The 22,379-nt window shown below is 35.8% G+C and overlaps 1 protein-coding gene across 3 annotated transcripts in view; it reads right to left on the bottom strand.

Annotated features, from left to right (window-relative positions):
• Window positions 1–22,379, bottom strand: part of CSMD3 (CUB and Sushi multiple domains 3) — a 1,625,828-nt gene that overhangs the window by 788,472 nt on the left and 814,977 nt on the right. The window lies entirely within an intron of this gene.

Below are 22,379 nucleotides of genomic sequence, written 5' to 3'. Positions count from 1 at the left end.
CTATTCGGATTATTTTTTAAAGAGGTGATTTTTGCAAAAGCAAAAACACGGAGAAAATTTATCTTTAATCCAGAAGTCATAAAGAGCACTTTGAAGGATCAATAACAGTATATATATATATATATATACACACACACACATATATATCATTTTAAATTTTGAAATTTTGAAAAGTAGTATGCAGTCTCTCTGTGTATATATACATATATGTATATATACATACACACACATACACATATACACATATATACATACACACATATACAGAGGGGTTGAGTGGGGCAATCAATCATTAGAACTCACTAAAAGTAACCATCTTAACTAGGAGAGAACATCTTTAATCATTCACTCAACAATGAGTTGAAGGAGTGAGTGAAGAACTTGTGCAATAAGAGGGGGGCCTCATTTGCAATAAATATTGGGGTCTTCTTATTTGCAGGAACCCACTATCCTTAGTCCTTTATAGAGAGACCTACTCCTCTTTCAGAAGTTTTCTGAGTTTGCCACTTTCAGTAAACCTAATTGTTTTAATAACTGCCCCTGAAACCATATTTGGACTGACTTTGCATTAGCAGGGATCCATTCATGGAAATTTCAGGTGTTCTCTGGTAGATGGACCAAGAGGAAATTTGCTTAGACTTCCAAGAGAATCACCTATGTTTTAGTCATTCTGAAAGAAATTTTGGTGCGCCCTGTGTAGAAATGAATACCAATAGATTCTGTACAGAACTTATTAGGATGACCTTATGAACTAAGGGAAGTAATGAGGTTTTCTTTTAGGGTGGTTTGGTATCTCACATAAAGGGTAAGGACATAACTTCCAGTCAACCCAAGCCCTTAATCTTGATGGGGAGAATACCGAGACAAAGCCTTTCCCTCTAAGAAGGTAAAATTAATATTCTTTTCTTTTTCCTTTTCTTTATTGTGTTTGAGTTAGGGATGAGCTTCTGCAAGCACCAAGGCAGGCAGAAGGGAAAGGAAGTTTCTACTATGTGCCAGAACTCGTGCTAAGTGCTTTATTAATACTGTCTATATAGAGTTGACAGTAGTGAGAATAATAATAGCTTACATTTATATAGCACTTACTGTGTGTCAGGAGTTGTGCTAATCACTTTATAATTATCTCATTTGATGCTCACAACAACCCTGGGAAGTAGGTACTATTTATTATCCCCATTTTACCGTTGAGGAAACTGAGGAAAACAGAAGTGACTTGCCTAGGAATACACAACTAAGAAGTATCTGAAGCTGGGTTTGAACTCAGGTATTCCTGACTCCAGGCCCACTACAGGGTGTTCCTAAAGTCTGGACACATAGGCAAAATGCATATTTTCAAGAAATGAAATGAATGAAAATTTTATTTAATTGGAATATTAACAAGTATAGTAACAAATATGATTTCCATCATTTGTGCTGCAAAGGTTGATGCACTTTGCAAGATTCACGCGAACTTGATGCAGTAACTCCACATTGCCCTCAGTTGCCTATGTGCCCAGACTTTAGGAACACCCTGCATTTTATCCTCTGTGCCACCTAGCTGCCAGGAAGAAAAGGGAAAGGAAGGGAAGAGAAGAGTAAGCTCATTTACTAATCCCCTACTATGTCCCAAGCACTGTGCCTTAAGCACTTTACAAACATTATCTCATTTGATTCATACAACAACCCTGGAAGGTGGATGCTTTCATTACCAACATTATACTGTTGAAGAAACTGAAATAGATAGAGGCTAAATGATTTGTTAGTAAAGCCTGAGGTCACATATGAACACAGTTCTCCCTAACTCCAGTCCCAGCGCTCTATCCACTGAACCACCTAGCTGACTCTGTTAACCTATTAGAATTGCATTAGCATGTACATGAAAGTATACACAGTTCTTGCTTAAGTAAATTTGCATTATGGCAAATTCAACTTTAAGTGGCGATTTCTGGAAGAAATCAACATTTTAAAAAAGCCCAAAAAACAAACAAAAACCCCCAACAAAACCCTATATTAACTTTACAATTCAGTACTGTGCCCTGTCTTTCCACTCCTGCCCCTCCCTTCCACAGCCTCCCACTCCTGCCCCCTACCGCCAAAAAAGCAAAAATAAAATAAAACCTCCAAGTGAAAGCAGAGCTGAGGTGTGGACAGACCACCGCTTCTGGGGCAGGGCTCAAGGGCTTGGCTTGAGAATTCCAGTGCTGAGAGAGAAAACCTTTGTCTGGCCTGGGTGCCCAGCCCCCTCATATCTGTTGGCCATGCATCTGCAGTGCCTCTACATGGCTAAGATGTGTCTGTCTCTGGCCTCCGCTTGTCGCCTGTCCTTTCCTGCCTATGTCTGTGTCCTGCCCATGTCTGCCACTAAATGTTCTTCCTCTTGGTTCTGGCCCAGACAGGTGTGGTCCTCCGGCTCTCACGTCTCTGTTTCTGGCCCCCACTACTTGTTAAACTGTTTGCCAGCCCCCTCCCTGCCTATCAACCTCCCTTCCCCATGTCCTCTTGCAAATTCACATTAGTAAAATCTCTTTAAGCAGAGGTCTGCAGAATGGTCCACTTAGGTGTAAAGAAAGAATTGTTTGTATAGCAAATGTTAATGAATGGATTTGATTACAAATAGTGCCACTCAGGCTTTTCCTGATACTTTTTTAGTATGAGACCCTGGGGAAAACATTCAAAACTGATGGTGCAGAAGTCCACCAAATCACTAGAGAGCTATCCAGGTTTGGGGATTATGGACACTGCTAAACATACTCCAATAAATCTGCTGAGAACAGCAAATATTAAACTGAGGACAGTGTACACGTGGAGATTGTTTGAGGCAATCAATCACCCTACCTTAATTAACTATTGTAAACAGATGAGGACAATTCCAACAAATCAGTCAATCAAAGGCACTGAATAAGTGGCAAGTAGGGAAACTGAGCCCAGAACCTGTACTACACATAGATTTTCCTGAGTCTTATAATAAATAACCCTGTGGGGTAGGAATTACAGGTATTATTTTATATCCATTTTACACATGAGAAAACAGAGGCTCTGGGAATCTGAATAACTTTCTTACTCAGGATAGTAAGTATCAGAGGCAAGATTCAAATTCGGCTCTTCCTGACTTGAAATCTAGCAATCTGAGAAGACAGGCAATATTCAAATTACCCTCTTCTGTTTTAGTGAAGAAAATTTTCCAGATTAAATTGTTCATTAATATGTGGTCATTAATATATAATCGATATATGAGACAACCAATAAAGTCCAGTTCTCTTAGGCTTTAGACATTCTTAAAGTAGAACTCAGTTACCAGTAGAAAACTGATAATAATCACAAAATAATGATGCATAAACACTGAGAAGTCAAAAGAGAACTAGAATTCAAAAACAGGCCATTTCATAAACCATTGAGACCTTTTTTCCTCTCAAATCCCTACAAAAGGTCTGCATCCTAAAATGTCTTTTTAAATCCTGATTTACCAGTCCAAGAACTATGATAACTTCAAAAACTTTCCAAGCAAAGTCAATGATATGCCAGTCTAACCACGACCAGTAGGGCTGATTAGAAGATATACATTAGGAGGTAGAATTAAAGGATTATTTTGGCAAAAAGCCAATCACATTTATGCAAGCTGCACCTCCCTTCCATTGGGGTTCATGTTAATAAGTGATAGGAAATATGAACCAAAAATAATCATTTGAGCTCAATGGCCCAAAATTCTCAAATATCATAATGTCATCTGCATGAATTACTATAACACTTTAAAAATACAAGTCATTTCTCACTTTCCATTCTCAAAAGATAATTCTCTTATTGCATTTGAAGGGGAAGGAAATCTGTCCATAAATTTGGTTCTCAAATTAGGAAAACAACCTCTTTTGGAAAGTTTCAAAAGAAGTCAGCATAGACTAGAAATGTTTTCTCCTGAGAAAATGAATATGTGAATACTTAATTCCTTAAACCAACTTTGCATTTTATAATTAAAACATTTTATTTAAAGTTTGTTTATTCATAACCATCTAAATTACATAAAATAGAGATAACAGCTTCTACTCTATTTCTCAAAAGTTTCTGTGAGGTTAAAATGAATCCATAGATGTGAAATCATTGCAAGAAAATGTCAAAGGAGTTACAACAATGCAGAATATCTTTATTAAACGAAATTCCCTCTTTTCTGGCAAATGACACTTCCTTATGTAAATAGCTATAAAACCCACAAAATATCCTGTGTTCTTCCTCCATATAGTTTCTACATTTGGAGGCTTAACTAGAGTATGGTAGTTAAGGTATTTTTATAGACCTTGAAATCTGGAATAGGCTATGCTTCTCCCCTCAGTCTTCTACCAGCCTCCAGCTCTACCTGGTTGGGTAGGGAGATAGCCTGGGAGACAATTGAAGGGCCAAGTTATTTGAGGTCATATTAAAGGGTGAAACATAGGATGTTGTAAGGGAAGTCAGAAGGAGACGTGAAAAACCAATGGATTATGATCAGACAGGGGGACTTCACAATTCATGAACAAAGAGGTGGTACATTTGTGAATTATGGCAAGATCAAGGCTATAACCATCTTTGTGGGGACTGAAATTGAGTGGAAAAGTAGGTCATGGGAGGCAAGCAGGTTGAGGAACTGAGTGGTTATGGTATTTGAGGGAGAAACAATATGTATTTTGAAGTCCTCTGAATTAGGGAAGGAAATGAAGAGGACAGAATCAGGGTATAAAACTCATTGAAGAAGGAAATGAAATGACTTGGAGGTCTGTAAACAATAGCTACCAAGATTTTGATTGGCTGATAGATGTGAATAGCATAAACCTCAAAAGAAGAGAGGTTACTGAGTGATGGAGGAAAAGGGAGACTATGGAAGTGCTAGTGGGGAAAAAGAATATTCAAACTCCCCAACCTCGACCGGTAAGTTGAGGGGAATAAATGAAGGTGCAGCCCAGCCAGTACAGGAAAGGGTGGCCAGGGAGGATGTGTCAATGATGGAAGTTTGTCCTCAGGGAGTAGAACTATGAGTAATAGGCTGAAATTGCTGAGAAGCAAGTTTTAAATGTAAACAAAAAATCCTAATAATTAGAATGAAGCAAATGTGGAATTGGCTACTTTCTCTCTCTCTCTTTTTCTCTCAATCTCTCTCTCTCTCTCTTTCTCTCAATCTCTCTCTCTCTCTCTTTCTCTCTCTCCCTCTCTCTCTTTCTCTCGTTAGGGTGACCACTTCAGCATATAAAGCAGATTCATATTCAAGTCATATTTAGGTATACCTTGTACTAGATGTCCTCTAAAGGCCCTTTTAATGCTAAGAAAGATTCTGTGATTTTTTAGGAAGAAGAGGAGGGCAGCATTCTGATCCCCTGCCCTCATTTGTCCAACTTTCCAAAAACTAACATCTCAGCCAAATGATCTGGATTTTGACCAGAAATAGGCAGTTGAAGTTGTAGACTATGTTGGTTATGTTCTGAGCAGTTCATTAGTCTAACTCTCCAAACGTGCTTTGATAAGGAAGCAATGTAGTGTAGTGGAATGGGCATTTGGCAGAGTATAAGGAGGCTTTCGATTCTAGTCTGAGTTCTGTCACTACTAACAAGCTGCATGACCTTGAAGGAAACTCATCTTTTCTGAGCCTCAGTTTTATTATCTGTAAAATAGAGGCAGTTTGATTAGATGATCTCAAAAAGTTCTTTACTGATCTGACTCTGCCTAGTGAGTGTAATGAGATAAGCAAAGATAGTTACCACATTATAAAGCTCTAAATAACTCTGGTTTACATGTGCCTGTGATCATTAAAATGCTTAACTAAGTGTGTATAAATGATGTAGATAGCATTGAAAAGCTAATTTGGGGGAATATATATTTATATATGTTAGTTTTTACCTTGGCCTTTTCATGAGAGCTGGACAAAAATCTGCTTGTGGCTGTTTCCTCATGGCAAATGATGACTATAGTTTTGCTCAGAGTATAATCTATATGGTCAGGGTATAATCTATTCATCACTTTGGTTCCTGCAGAGCCAGTAAATGAAATAGCTAGCCCAGTTATATTGTTTCTGTCACTTCTCTCTGGTATCATAAAATGTTGCCTGACCTGAGTAGTTGGTTAGTCCTGATAGCTTATGGCCATCACAGCTGTACTAAGAAGAGAGACATACCTAAGGCTCTCTATAGGTAATATAATGGCTGACTTTAAAAAGTAATCAAAAAGGAAGGCCAGCAATCTCTGTAATATGAAATAAATAAACCTGAATTCCTTCCATCTCTCATATTCCAATATGAAGAATTCCACAAGTAATTGTTGTTCTTAGTCATAAAAATATATATTTGGTCTGGGATAGAGCTGATATATCCCTCTCCCCTGGCTAGGCGGTGGGCATAGGGGCAGGTGTAGGAATGGATATATTTATCCATTCTAATAAATTATATAAGTGGCTCATACAAGCATGCATCTCCCAGCTACTAACAATTTCTATGTAGTATATCAACATTCCAATATACATTTATTCATATTTACAACTAAATTAATTTCACAGTATCTCTAAATCATCATCTAGAATCTATCACTTGTATTTCTGAAAAGTAGATGAATATTCAGTGGGTGGTGAGATTCATCTACATGCTTTTTCTTCCCATTTCAGAAGTTGTCTAAGTCAGAGGTTCTTAACCTGGGGTCTAGGACCCTGAAGGGGACCATGGATAGATTTCAGGTAGTCCATGAACTTAGATGAGAAAAAAATTACATTTTTATTTTCACTAAACTCTAATTAAAATTTAGCATTTCCCTCAATTACATTAAAACATTATTCTGAGAATCTGTCCACAGGCCAAAGGGGTCCATCACGCACACATACACATACAGAGTTTAGGACTGCTGATCTAGCCTTTCTCATACAGCCACTGAATAAATCATAAAGAGTAAAGAGTAGAAATAAAATTTAATCCACATTTATATTGTACTTTGTGGTTCTCAATGTAGATTAAATATATATGATTCTTCTTTGATCCTCATAGCACTTTGATATAAGCACCATAGTTGTTACCAACCCATTTTATAGATGAGAAACATGAAATTCAGAGAGGCTAAGTGACTTACCCATGGCATACAACTACTGACTCCAAATCAGAATTTGAACCCAGGTCTTTTCCTACTGAGTACAACACACTTTTTACTATATCATACTCCCCTCTAAGTAAGAGCCATTAGACTCAATTTATATCTAATAGTTAAACATTAGATCAGAAGCACACTAAGCATTTAATAAAAGCTTGCCAGTTGGTTATTGACATGATATTTTCCATTCAGTAGAAAGTAGGCTGAATTTAGAGTCAGAAGGGAGGGTTAAAATCTTGATTCTGCCACTAGCAACCTGTGAAACTCTGGACAGATCAATTAACCTTACCAGGTTACAGAGTCCTCACATGTAAAACGAGGGAACTGGATTAGATAAACTTGAGGTTCCTTTCTAGCTCTCTACATCTTCAACTTATGACCTAGCACAAGTCCCAGCTTTGGGGGAATTTCAGTTCTCTGTTCAGTTTTTATTTGGGGGGTGGTTATGAATATTTTTGACTGAGGATAGGTATCTTTTTAATTTTTAAAAACCATTTTACTTAGGATATTCTAGCAGTCTTTTAAAAACATCACTAGTACAATTCACAAAACAGAATTTAACATAGAGAATGACAACCTATAGCATGTGTGTCACAGATAGCATTTGAGGTAAGTTTGAGGCCAAACTTTGTTAAACATGTGAACTGATAATAACCTCCATTTATATAGTGCTTTAAGGATTATACTTGCAAAGCATTGTATGTGTATGTATACATACATACATACTTATACATATATATGTATATGTATATAAAATCTCATTTTAACCTCATAACAATCCTATGAAGTAGGTACTAAAATGTTACCAGCTACATTTGACAGATGAGGACACTCAGGGTAAGTGGGATTAACTGACTTGCCCATAATAGACTACTCAATGTGCAAAATATATACAAACAGCAAGTAATTTAAAAAAATTAAACTTAAATACTAGAACTTAAATACACAATAAGAAAAGAAAAAGAAACATTATAAATTTAAATATTAAAACTTAAAAGCAAAATAGGAAAAGAAAAAAAGCATTGCCATATGCTCTTCAGAACATGAGAGGATTTAGAATATACAATAATAAATTTCCATTTCATGAAAGAATATATAATAAATACTACGCATTGTGCTCCAAACTGTCCATCTTTCTTTGCTTCCTTGTAGGTTTTCTTTTGTTCTCTGCTGTACACGCAAATAATTTCAAGGAAGAAAAGTCTCACAACAGCTGGCGTCAGAAAAGGAGGCAGCAGCTGATTTGTGTGCTGAAGGAAGCCAGAAATTCTATGAGGCAGAGAAGAGTACATTCCACTCCAGGTAAACCAACTGTTACAAAGCAAGGATGTGAAATATATAGTATCATGCATAGTTAGAAGACTAGTTTGACTAGGATGGAAAGTCGATGAAAGGGAGTCATATGAAATAACATAGAAAGGGTAGGTGAAGAGCTATATTACAGAGGCCCTTAAGTAGAAGGTCAAGAAATTTTTTTTAAATTTTGTCACGGAAATGATAGAAAGGCATTGAAAAATAATAGTATTAAAGTGATAACTAAAACTTTTTTTGATAATGGTCTAAAGAATGAGTGATTCCTTTCAAGTATCTTTTTTAAAAAAAAGTTTACTGAAAACAGGGAGTCCAGCATACATACAGAATAAGTAAACTCTAACGATAGAATAACAGGTATCATGGTTGGTATTTTGGGACAGAGGCCTACCAATTCTATTTGTTCCTATGTCCAGTTCTGGGATTTTAGAAAGTAGAATATACAGATATGACGGGGGCTTGAGAATATTGAAATATAGAAGAAGAAATATGGATTTTGAGTTCTACTCTTCACTATCTCACCAGGTATAGTACTTTGAGCAAATAATTTAATATCTCTGGGACTCATTTTCCTCACCTGTAAAATGGTGGAGGCGATCTAGATGATCTGAGGTCTCTTCTAGCTCAAAGGATCAAATCAATTAATGTTTTTAAAGCATTTTGTATACCTTGATTGTTTTAGGTAAATGATAGCAATTATTCTTATTAATATGCAGTTAATAATATTATTCTATGGGTCTATGAAATACCTGTCCACTACCCGACATCTTTTGTTAGCCTAGCTGCTCTTCCAACTTGACTTACAGAAAACTAAGACAAAGATTCTACTATTAAAAATTTTAATTGATAGGTACAGAACAGTACTAATTTGACTAAAGCCAGATGGCAAAAATACTGGTCTGTCTGACTTTAGAAGAAATCAGCCCTTTGAGATTTTAAATCCTTAAATATTTGAAAAGTATGTTGTCAAAATTGAAAAATAAGAGGAAATCAAATGAAAATAATAAAAAGAAAACATCAAAGATGGATAAAATGAAGTTGCTTAAGGTATTTGGTTTTAACTCATCCAAATCCTAGGAGATTCTGAAAATGACATACAGGCATGTCTAAGATTTTTATTCATATTATACCTCTGAGTGATATACAACAAATCTTCCCTTTTTTTAACCAGAATGCCCCTGGGGTGAAGTGAAATTCATTTACATCACGTGAGCATTGACATGATGTAGTGAAAATGGGTGGGAATAGCACTTGGTTGGAATTGAAGAGACCTATATTATTTCCTGGCCTTGTCACTAACTGGCTACTTGTCTTTCGGCAAGTCACATAGCTCTTTATTCTCTGATCCCCTTCTCTAAAAATGGTATATTAATACCCTCCCAGCTCACTTCATAGAGTTAACGAAGATCAAATCATACAACAGATAAGAAAACACCTTTAGAAACATAAAAAATTACAAAAAATTGGATATTGTTTAATGATGGTAATTAATTTAACCCCAAATAAGCAATATGAGAAAGCCCTGCTCCATTTTCTGTTCATAGTTGCAGGACTATGGGGGAGGGGGAATAGAACATTTCATATAATGCCAAATGTCTTTGATGTATTGGTTAGTTTTGATTAATTGTATTTCTTCTCTTTTTTTATTCTTTGCCTATAAATTATGGGAGAAAAGAAGGGACATAACTGGAAATGTAGGTGATATAAAAACAAAATGCTATCAATAAAATATTACAAAAATATTAAAATACTATATTTATCATTAAATATTAGAATTCTGGCCTTAAAGTCAAGAAGACCTGCATTTAAATCCAGGAATTGACACATACTGGATATTGCTTAACCTAGAGAAGCTATCCAGTTACATTATTAGGAGTTTTCTCACCCAGGAGTTTGCTATAGCCATGAGATCACAGATCCAGCACCTACCCCAATTGCTGTCTTTATAAATCTTAGCTATTATTATTCATTGATTCAACTATTCAACTACACATATTAAATTCCCAATAAATGCAATGGATCATATTGGACAATCGGGAAAATACAATCTCTTATTCAATTATAGGTAGGATAAGATATGAGCACAAAAATCAAATACATACATACACATATATACATGTACACACACATATATGTATATTTGTTTAGAATATCTGCATTTGTCTAGTCTGTCCACCTTGCTAGGTATGGAATTTGTCCACATCTCTGCCTTTTAAGAATTTTTATCTTCTTTTAAGACTCAGTTCATATGTCAACTCATCTGTTAAGTCTCCTGAGCCATAATCTTCCCAGTTGCTAATGTTCTCTCCCTTCTCAAATCACCTCAAATTTATGCATCTTTGTACATATAATACTCCTCCAAACAAATACAGAGGGCAGGGACCACTTCTTTTTTATCTTTGTGTCTTCTGAAACTACACATGGAAACAACGAACTAAAATATTTCTAAGGTAAAATAAACTGTTAATTTTGTAAAATATGGTAATTAGTTCCATTCCAGTGGAAATATTCAGTGTGAATTCAAATGACCTGGCCATTGCAAGGGATTATTTGTACTAATCTGGACCTAACTTATATTGTTATTTAGGTACATTGTATTACTAACCAAGACCTCTGACAACAGTGTAATTGATGCAAAGAAAGAGGTGATATGTTCAATTGCATAATCATATTAGAACATAAAATCATAGATCTATAGCTCGAAGGGATCTCAGAGACTCTTTTAGAGGAATAAGTGAAGAAATCAAGGCCCAAGCAAATTAAGTAATTTGTCCATGATCAGAAAGGTAGTAAATGACAGAGGATGAATTTGAACCCAGTTCCTCTGACTCCAAAAGTAATGCTTTTCCCCTATGTTGGTAGGATGTCTCTATATCCAAGAGTGTCATCATGGAGGAGTGTTAGTCTACTTACTAGAAAAAGGACAGCCAGCAAAACAAAACAAAAGAGTTTATTAGAGGGTCTCCAGATTTTTCTAGTGGGGTTGGTGCTCTTAATCTAATCCTGGAATTAGTTAAATAGAACAAAAAAATATTACCAGAGTGACCAAGGGCATTTATCAGATTAAAAGATTTCTGAAAATATCCATTTAAAAGACGCAACTTCCTTTGCTCTAAATCTGTTCTCACTGTTCTCACCTTCTTAGCTATAAAGTTATTCTCCTGGTTGGACCTACTCACTCAATGGAAATTCCTTGTACAACAAACCAAGTGAACCAGTTCACCTTCTGGTTTGGTTCTCTGCAAAACACATTACCCATGTGAACTTTGCAAAGTCACTCTATTTTTCTTTGTTTTAGTGTCTTCTACTGTAAAATGGAAGAACTAGGCTAAATGATCTTCACGATCCCTTCCAACTCTAAAATCGTATATATTTGCCCAGTATCATTAGGTGCCCAGAGCTTGATTATAACTGTTTGGGCCAATGAAATCCAAACCCTTAATCTTAAGACCAGATCCTTGATCTGTGCTAACTCCACCAGGATGCAGATACAATATTAGCAGGTATTTGGACCTTTTCCTCTCATCCATCTTTTAGCTACAAAAATATTTAAGTAAGAATAAATTGTAGAAGAAATAGGAAGTAAAGAGAGACAGATTTCTAAGGATTTTCATTGTGTGTTATACCACTTGAATATTGGCAATGGAATGATGGATCATGACCAGACTTCATGCTCAAGCAGTAAGGATATTAGATATCTCTTCAGATCAGAAGTCTTTCTTATGTTTTTCCTCTTAAAGATGGAGATGTGAAAAGATTTTCAAACAATTATTAGATATCTCTTCAGATCAGAAGTCTTTCTTATGTTTTTCCTCTTAAAGATGGAGATGTGAAAAGATTTTCAAACAATTATTTTCTTTTACTGTTGTCAAAGCTCTGCTGCTAATCTAAGGAAGGAAACATTATCTGGGAAAGAATTCTGAAGAAGAGGAAGAGAAGCTGTTTGACCAGCTTGCCAGACAGTCTGATGACATGGATACCCCTAAGAGGGTGTTCATTGAGATGAAAAATGTGATTTGTCTATCCAACATAGATGCTTAAAGTTGCTGGATATAATTTCATAGGAACTAAACCTATTGTAAAAAGAGAAAAGGCTCCATTAATGGCCAGAATTCCAGAATTGGGAGCATCAACTGAAATGGTATCTCTGTGAGTAAGCCAACTGAATATAATCTCAAAACTTTCAGAGTTTCTCTACAACAGTGCTATCCAGGGAAGGTGAATGTTTCTGACATCTTTCTTATTTATTGTTCCAAATTTCCAGTTTTTGCTGGATTATTGCTTTGTTGTTATTGTTCAGTTATTTCTGTTGTGTCCAACTCTTCATAACCTTATTTGGGGTTTTCTTGGCAAAGATACTGGAGTTGTTTTGCATTTCCCGTATTTTTGTAGTTGAGGAAATTGAGGCAAACAGGGTTAATGACTTTCCCAGAATCACAGTGCTAATTAAGTGTCTGAGGCCAGATTTGACCTTGCAAAGATGAGCCTTCCTGACTCCAGGCCTAGCACTCTCCTATAACTACGTTAAACCTTAGCTGCTGTTGTACAAGATACTAGCTACCATCCCAAACTGTGCCGTACTACATCCTCAGTATCTGCCAGTTCTGATCTTTTGCATTAGCACAAACCTGGATCTAGGTTTTCTTTGACTTCCATCTCTATTACTACATCCTTTGGCCAGGCTTCAAAAATCAAACCAAATTGGGTATAGAGTTATGTCTCTGGTATTATGGATTTTCTTTTTGGACTGTTCTGTTTCTCATTGTTTTATAGAATGACTTAGGGCACTTAGAGTCTTAGACTTGCTCAGTTTTACGTAGTAGGGCTCTTGATTCTGAGGCTGGCTCTCTAGCCACTTTGCCATGCTGCTACTCAACAGCCATAGATACATGGGCAAAAAAAAAACATCTCTTGCTTTCAAGGATATTACAATCTATTGGACATGAGGTATGTCCTCATCTGAGTTATCGGTGTTTAACTCCTGGTGATATAGCCATGTCCTGAATACATAAAATATAATCTAGAAGGGAAGGAATGAAGAACAAAGCTCTAGAACGGACTTTGTTCCCTCTCTCTGCCCTCCCCCATACCACACATTGCCATTCCTTTATCTTCTCTGATTGAATTAGAAAAGTTAGACATTGGCTATGCCACTGGAAGCTTTTAAAAACAAAGTTAAACCAAACTAAGCCTACTAGGTACCAGAGATAGTGAAGTAATTCAGTCTGAAGTTCTGAGGCATTCTAGGGAGCACAAAACTATGTGGAATGTGACTCCTATGGGTTGGCATGAGGAGATTGTCTACCCTTTTCATTAACCATAATACCTTACATAATGACTTACTCCTATTAGACACTGAGAATACTTTTATTTGGTGATTTGAGTTAGTTCTAGGCAGAAAGCAGATATATATTTTCTAGTCAGATATAGAAAAAAAAGATGCAATATTCAAGGCAGAAAGCAGCTTCAAGAAGATAGCATACTGACAGCAATCATTCAACAGTAATTTATTAAGAATTATATATTAGGCATTGTATTAAGGATCTGGGGTGATAAATAAATAAGGCCTGTGTGCTTCTTGAGTGCCAGGACTGCTTTTTGCCTTGATCTGAAGCCCTAGCACTTAGCGCAGTATCTGGCATACAGCAGTCCCATAATATATGCTAGATTTTTTAAAATAAATACCCATATGAGATATACAAATTAAATACATATTAGATAGAATGGTGGCACAGTAGCTAGAATGCTGGGTCTGGAGTCAGGAAGACTCATCTTTCTGAGTTTAAACCTGGCCTCTGACATTTATTAGCTATGTGACCCTGGGCAAGTCACTTAACCCTCTTTCCCTCAGTTTCCTCATCTGTAAAATGAGCTGGAGAAAGAAATGTCAAACCACTCCAGTATCTTTGCCAAGAAAAACCCAAATGGGGTAATGAAGAGTCAGGAACAAGTGAAATATATAGAATAGACAAAAGGAAAGGCACACCCACTTGGGAAGACTATGAGAGACATACTTCAGAAGGTGGAATTCAAACTGAGTGCTCAAGGAAGCAATGGAAAATTAAGAGGTAGCGTTAAGGAAGTAGAATATTACAGATATGAGGATAGCTAGTAGAAAGGCATGGAGATAGTAGATGAAGTGTTACATACAGCAAAGGGGGTGGCAAACTACCCTAGAGGGCTCAAACCTGTCTTCAGCCTGTTGTTGTTGTTTTTAATGATGGCAGTATCTAAGAATGGCCTTTAAAATTTTAAATAGAAATTTTAAAATTTTAATTTATAAATTATAAATTTATATTATATATTTATATTAATTGACATTTATATTATTGTATTATATTTACAAATTATATATTTAATAGATTTATATATTATATATAAATATATTACATGTAAATATATTTATATATTATACATATTATATAAATATGTTCATATATTATATATTTTGTATATTATATAAATATATTTGTATATTTATATATTAAAAATTTATGGATTATAAATTAAAAATTAAAATTATAAGTAGAATATTTATTTAAAAGGGAGAAAACTAATCTTAGCAATGGATAATTAAGTTGCAGGAAGAGATCTAGGGAGACCAGCTGAGAAACTTACCCAGAGGAGATACCTTACCTAGTGTGGAACAGTATTAGGATTCCATTACAAGAATGAAGAAAAAGGACATATGGAACTTGCAGTACTGAAGAGGTAAGATTTCTAGGCCGCATGTGGTCCCCTACATATGTGCCTTATTATACTTAACATCTAGGTTTGTGTCTGTTACTCCAAAGATATTATGTGTATCTATAGGAGAGTACATCCCAGATTTATGGGAGAGGGGTATGTTTTATATCTTCTGGCCTTATTATGCCATCTTGTTAAATTCCTTAGCCTTGAGATGGTTTTGTCTATTGGCTAAAGGTAAAATTAAAGGCTTGCGAGCTATAGTTGGAGGTCTAGACCCAGAGGACTAATCTTTTGAAACTTGGAGACGACCTCCCTATGGAGGACCAATGGGTGAATAAGTTGAGGTAATAGCTTACAGAAGAAATACTATATACATTTATATATACACATATGATATATATTATATATATGTATGTAATACTATATACACATATACACACATATATCATACATGACACTATACATACACACATATATGTGTATATATATATACACACAGGTATACATTATTTTTTTAAAGTATTATTTTGTTTACAAAGTATTTAAGGATAGAGCCTCTAAGTTCCTTTGGGTCAAATGCTGCCTTTGCATTGCCAGAGCCTATTACAATTCTTTTGGACACAGTGAACACTTTATAAAGTTGTTTCTTGAGTTTAGTAGTTAACTACTCTATAGAGATACTAAAGGGTAGGGAACCCTTAAGTTGAAATGTTAGAAACATTAGCTAACTGAAGATTAATCAGAAAATTTGATAAACATAGAAGAAAAGATGATAAAAGCCAATGGGAAAATATGACTGACTATAATCAACCAGTAAGCATATGCTGTTTATGAAATTAATTTACTCAAAGAATAGAAGATAATAGAAAAGGATACAAATACTGTTATTAGGTATTGTAAAAGCAGCCTCTAAAATGAGCACACACACTCGCACACGCACACGTGGTTTTTGTTTGATATGTCAAATTTAACAGTATCATAATTATCATCATTACTATTAGTTCTGTGCCCCCAGCACTGTGTCCTCAGAATATTTTTGTAATTACACAAGACATCGGAATACTTTCTCTTTTTTTGACACAAGTATTTAAAAGTTTATTTTAGAAGGCAGTAGATTAAGTCTTTCCTTACAATAACTTAAACAATAGCTCTGACACATTCATATGCATTCCACAAACACATACATCTATTCTATGGTTCTATTTGATTTAATAATCCCTCATTGGGCAAGGGCATTTGACACTGTTTTCAGCTATTCCTGCAGCAATTGAGCTGTTGTCAGTTGCAATAACAGATGTCAAAAAGGAAGAGCAGGTTACTGAACCTCTCAACTATTTCCTAAACATTAGAATGGATTAGAATTAATATCCCCAGAAAGACCAAATTATTATGCAGTGACCACTGATGCATTTTTCCTCAAACATGGTAAAAGGTACACCCTTGTTCTAGCACAGGACACATCTATCATAATCATTTGGTTATTGTCACAACCAGGGAATGTCTGGTGGATGTTGGCCTTTCCAATTGCCTTTGATTTTAAGACCATTTGTGTCTTAATAATACTAGAGTAATTTTCTATATAAGAGGAAAATGGCTTCTTATTAGTCATACTGCTGACCTGAACCAGAAGCCTAAACACAACTGGTGACAACCAAGACTGTTCTCAGGTCACAGAGATGAAGAATTAGACCATTCTTCATCAATGTTTTCTGTGAAAGTTATTTATTTGGACTTTCTAGCTACCTCCTATTATTCTGGTTCCTGCAATTCATGTTACTGATGATCTTGAACTGTATGTATGTATACAGTGTGTATGTAACTATATACATATGTACTATATATGTATACATATACACAGTACTATATATGTATACACACACATATGTAAAACTGATCTGAAAAAAAAAACTCCTTTGATATAATAATCATTATATTAGTTCCATCCATTTCCCCTTGCATTCCTTCAACCACCAAAAGCCCAGTAGTAGAGTAAGAAAGAAGGGCATTTTGGAGCCAGTAGTTATGTTCCCAATGATCTAGGGGTGCTTCTATTTTTCCTACCAAGATGAATGTGCCTACAAAGGAGAATGACTTGGGAGTGAGGGGAAAATCATTAGAATTATTGAAAGACATACTAAGTAAAGAGATACTGAGAATACTTAGCTGTTTATAGTTAGTGATGCCACCAGGCCTAGACAAATTACACCCTTTTACACCCCTCAATACTAAAAGAAATTGTGGCTGGGATGCTAAATTTTATGGCAGAATTTAGAGATCATGAAATCCTGGTCCTCCACCAAGAGACCCTCAAACTAATTTGCATAAACTGGTTTTAAAGGGAACATTAGAGTAGTTGGGAAGATTAATGAAAGGTTTTTAAAAAGACTAAGCAGAAATAATGTATTGACAGGTTGGGACAGGAGGCCCTAGGGGCAATGCCTAAAAAAACCCTAAATCAGGAAACCCTTTGCCAGGTTTTGAGGAGGAGACTTATTTCAATCTGTAGGCATTTATTATGTGTTAGGCACTGTGCTAGGCTCTGGGGGAAATAAGACAATGTGAAATGATACATAGAGTTAGGAAGTTAGAAGCTGCTAGAGAGAGAAATCGGGAGAGAAAGGGATTCAATTACCAGTTTAATTGACTTTATATCCATTCTCGGTTCAAATATACTTATTAAATGCCTACTGTTTCCAAGAATTGGGCAATAAACAGAGTGCTAGGTTTAAAGTCAGGAATTCTTGTACAAAAACCAAATCCCCTTGTCCCTCCAGTTCCCCTGCCTCTCTCTCCCCTCATCCCCCATGCACCTACCAGCTTTGTGACAAGCCTGTGATGGATTGTAAGCAAATGCCCTCTTCAGCCTCTCTCTCCCCACGAAAGCAATGTTATGAGAATTACTCAGATAAAGATTTGTGTGTCTCAGACAACTCCTTTGGATCTAACTATTAAATCCTAGGGTTGGTTGTAAACTGAAGCAATCTGGAGGAGGGAGTTAGTCCCTTATGTTGATGAAATTATAGATCCTTGGTGATCTATGTATTCATCTATTTATCAGGTTGTATATGTGGGAGATAGACAAAAAGAAAGTTGAAATATACCCTTTGGCCTCAAGAATTTTACATTCCACTGGAAGGATACAACACCTAAACTTGTAAATACAAGATTGCTAGTGTGACTGGCTGGGTTCCTTGCTTTGCTTCATTTTGAGAAAATCAAATGTTGATTTTATATTTGATACCATGTTGTAATTGATTCTATTCTGTAACTGCCTGAGCTTTGTTTCTTTGTCTCTGAGTTAAGTTTAGAAGTTCTGAGTCCACAAATTTAGCTTTCCTTTCTGAGTTAAGCTTAACAGTTGTTTTCCCTATAAATCACTTTAATTGAAAGAAAACTTTTATCTCTGTACCACTAGCTGCCCTCGTACAATTGGAAGAAATGTGTTATCCTTGAGGAATGCAGGTATATGCCAGGCAGTCTGGTCTGTTATCTTTGCAAAAGTGGCTGTCCTTAAAGAAAGTCTGGTCTGTTATCGAAGTGACACTAACTAGCCATGCAGGTAGATACCACCAATGAGCTTTCCATAGCAACAACATGCAAGGAGTGGTTGTTGTTAGCCCTGAATTCTAGACTTCCATCCAATTATATTGTTTTCCATCATCTATGGCACTTCAGATTTTGTAACCAATCATCTTGTTTTCCATCCAAGATGCATCCTGTTTTTTGTTCTCTTGTACTTCCAAAAACTATATGAATGCTAATACGCCCTACCTCAAGGTCTATTGGCTGGCTGAGAGAACCATTTTATTGATAATTGCTAGCCTTACCAATAAATTGAATGGGCTCAGAACTTTGTGCCTCAGTTTACCTTAATTTGAGTCATGACAATTTTATAGTGAGGGTTTATCACAATAATGAACAAAGTTTCTGCCACTGCTTCTATTGCTGTTGTTTTATAAATGGTTTATTATGGCTCTATGTTTCATGTGCACAGAAAAGCTGGCTATTCTGCCAAATAGGAAATACTCATCCTAGCCTTAAGTATATTACAGGAGAGAACAGAGTGAAATATAAATCATTAGGGAAGATCTTCCATATTACAGTGTAAGCCTGGCTCTCCCTCCCCACCCCCTCCCCACAGACCTTTAGACTCTCGGGCTTGGGCCCTGAACAAAGAACAGGAAATATTTCTGAAACTGCTTTTTTGAGGACCTAGGCAGTTCTCAAAAACAAAATGACTGACAGAATCTTCCCCTCCCAAGGGGAGTGGCTACCCTCTCTGGCAAAGAACATCCGGGACAGTAAGCAGTAAGTCTTCCTTGTTCAGGACACTATAAAAGTGGGACATGGGACAGGCACATTGGAACCTCACCCACAGAAAGGACACTTTGCATGGGATTACATTCAGAAGGAACAACCAAGGAAACTGTAAAAGGGGTTCCCCAGCTTTGGAGAAGGCTTGGGTGCAGGAGCTGAATGTGAAGTGTATGTCATATGTTGCGTGTGTCTCCTTTGTCATTGTAGCTGCATTTGTAGAAAAGAGAGGGATTCCCTAGCTTGGAGAAACCTTGGGCAGCAGTGTTCCTCTGAACAGGTGTTGCCTCTATGTGTCTGTGTCTCTGTCTTTGTCACTGTGCTAACTGTGTAGTAGGAATTGTTAAATAATGTGGTTGTGGTTAATAGAGTATTTCCCCTGTCTTTCAATAAGAACAAAAAAAAAAAACTTTATTCTGTTGGGAGTGTGTCTTATTGCTAGCGTGAATCCAAATCCGAACCTAACCTAGCTTAATCAAACACAAAGGAAATCAAAAACCAAAAAATTTTAAAATAACAAATAACTCCCCCCCCCCATAAGCTTTATTCTAGTTTTAAATAAAATATGTTCTAGTTTCTCAACTCTCCAAACATAGATTTACATAACAAGAAGCATGCATTTAACACATTTATTTACCTTCCTAACTTCCATATCCCTACAAGGGAAGATGACACTTGTAAATCTTGAGAAATGTATCATTACTATGACATTTAAAAGGGGTATACATAGATAGAGGGCATGGGTATAAGTTGACTTTGATGTGATGTTAAAAAAATTTAATTAAGTGGTAAAAAGTGATTGTAGTAGGAGAACAGAAAAGGAGGAAGCAGACAAGGGTAAATTACATCACATGAAAAGGCACAAAAAACTATCACAGTAGAAGGAAAGAAGGGAGGGAGAGGAGCATTGTTTGAACCTTACTCTCATCAGATTTGGCTCAAAGAAGGAATAATATAATCAGTTAGGTATAGAAATCTAACTCACCCTATAGGAAGTAGGAGGGGAAAGCAGAAAGAAAAGGGAGAGGGTGGATAGAAGAGAGGGAAGAAGTAGTAAGGGTAAAAAGAAAAAAAGGGAGGAGGCTGATAGAAGAGAGGGCAGACTGAGGGAGGCAGTAGTCAAAAGCAAAACTAGTGAGGAGGGAAAGGGAGAAAGGAGAGAGAAAAGCATAAACAGAGGGGAAATGGGATGGAGAGAAAGACACAGATAGTAACTATAACTCTGAATGTGAATAGAATGAACTCTCCCATAAAACAGAAGCGGATAGCAGAGTGGATTAAGAACCACAATGCTACAATATGTTTTTTACAAGAAACACATTTGAAGCTGAGGGATACATGCACAGTAAAAGTAAAAGGCTGGAGCAGAATATATTATTTTTCAGCTAAAGTAAAAAAAAATCAAGAGTAGCAATCCTGATGTCAGACAAAGCAAAAGCAAAAATATATCTAATTAAAAGAGATAAAGAAGGAAACTACTTCTTGCTAAAAGGCACAACAGACAATGAAGTAATATCATTACGCAACACATATGCACCAAATGGTATAGCATCCAAATTCTTAGAGAAACAGTTAAGTGAGTTACAGGAGGAAATAGATAACAAAATTATTCTAGTGGGTGACCTCCCCCTCCCCCTCTGTGAACTAGATAAATCTAACCACAAAATAAACAAGAAAGAAGTTAAGGACATGCAGAGAATTTTAGAAAAGTTAGATATGGTTGACCTCTGGAGAAAACTGAATGGGGATGGAAAGGGCTATTCCTTTTTCTCTGTGGTACATGGCACCTACACAAAAAGTGACCACATATTAGGGGATTAAAAACTTCACAATCCAATGCAGAAAGGCAGTAATATTAAATGTGTCCTTTTCAGATGATGATGCAATAAAAATTACATGTAACAAAGGACCATGGAAAGATTGACTAAAAATTCATAGGAAACTAAATTATCTAATCCTAAAGAATGAGTGGGTGAAACAACAAATCAAAGAAACAATCATTAGGTTCATCCAAGAGAATGACAATAATGAGACAATGTACCAAAACTTATGGGATGTAGTGAAAGTGATTCTTAGGGGAAGTTTTATACCTCTAAATACTTACATGAATAAAATAGAGAAAGAAGAGATCAATGAATTGGGCATGCAACTAAAAAAAACCTAGAAAAAGAACAAATTTAAAATCCCTAATTAAATATCAAATTAGAAATTCTGAAAAAGCAGAGAACTATTGATATATATAAATAAAACTAAGAGATGGTTTCATGAAAAAAACAATAAAATTGATAAACCTTTGGTCAATTTGATTAAAAAAAAGAAGAAAACCAAATTACCATCATCAAAACTGAAAAGGGTGAATTCACCACCAATGAAAAGGAAATAAAAACAATAATTAATAGCTATTTTGCCCAACTATATGCCCATAAATTTGATAATCTTAGGGAAATGAATGATTATTTATAAAAATATAAATTGCCCAGATTAACAGAAGAGGAAGTAAAATGCCTAAATAACCCCATCTCAGAAAAAGAAATTCAACAAGTCATCAATAGTCATTGCCTAGGAAAAAAATTCCAGGGCCAGATTGATTTACAAGTGAATTCTATCAAACATTTAAAGAACAACTAATTCCCATCCTTTATAAACTATTTTGGGAAAATAGTTGAAGAAGGAGTCCTATCAAATTCTTTTTATGACACAAATATGGTACTAATACCTAAACCAGGAAGAGTCAAAACAGAGAAAGAAAATTATAGACCAATTTCCCTAATGAATATAGATGCAAAAATTTTAAAGAAAATATTAGCAAAAAGATTATAGCAACTTATCAGGAGACTATTACACTATGACCAAGTAGGATTTATTCCAGGAATGCAAGGTTGGTTCAATATTAGGAAAACTATCAGCATAATTGATCATATCAACAAGAAAACTAGTAGAAACCATATGATTACCTCAATAGATGGAGAAAAAGTTTTTGACAAAATAAAATACCCATG

Source organism: Trichosurus vulpecula, chromosome 1 (assembly GCF_011100635.1).
Source record: "Trichosurus vulpecula isolate mTriVul1 chromosome 1, mTriVul1.pri, whole genome shotgun sequence".
Lineage (NCBI taxonomy): Eukaryota > Metazoa > Chordata > Mammalia > Diprotodontia > Phalangeridae > Trichosurus > Trichosurus vulpecula.
Note: the sequence above shows the minus strand (reverse complement) of the source record. Positions and strands in the feature narration are given on the sequence as shown.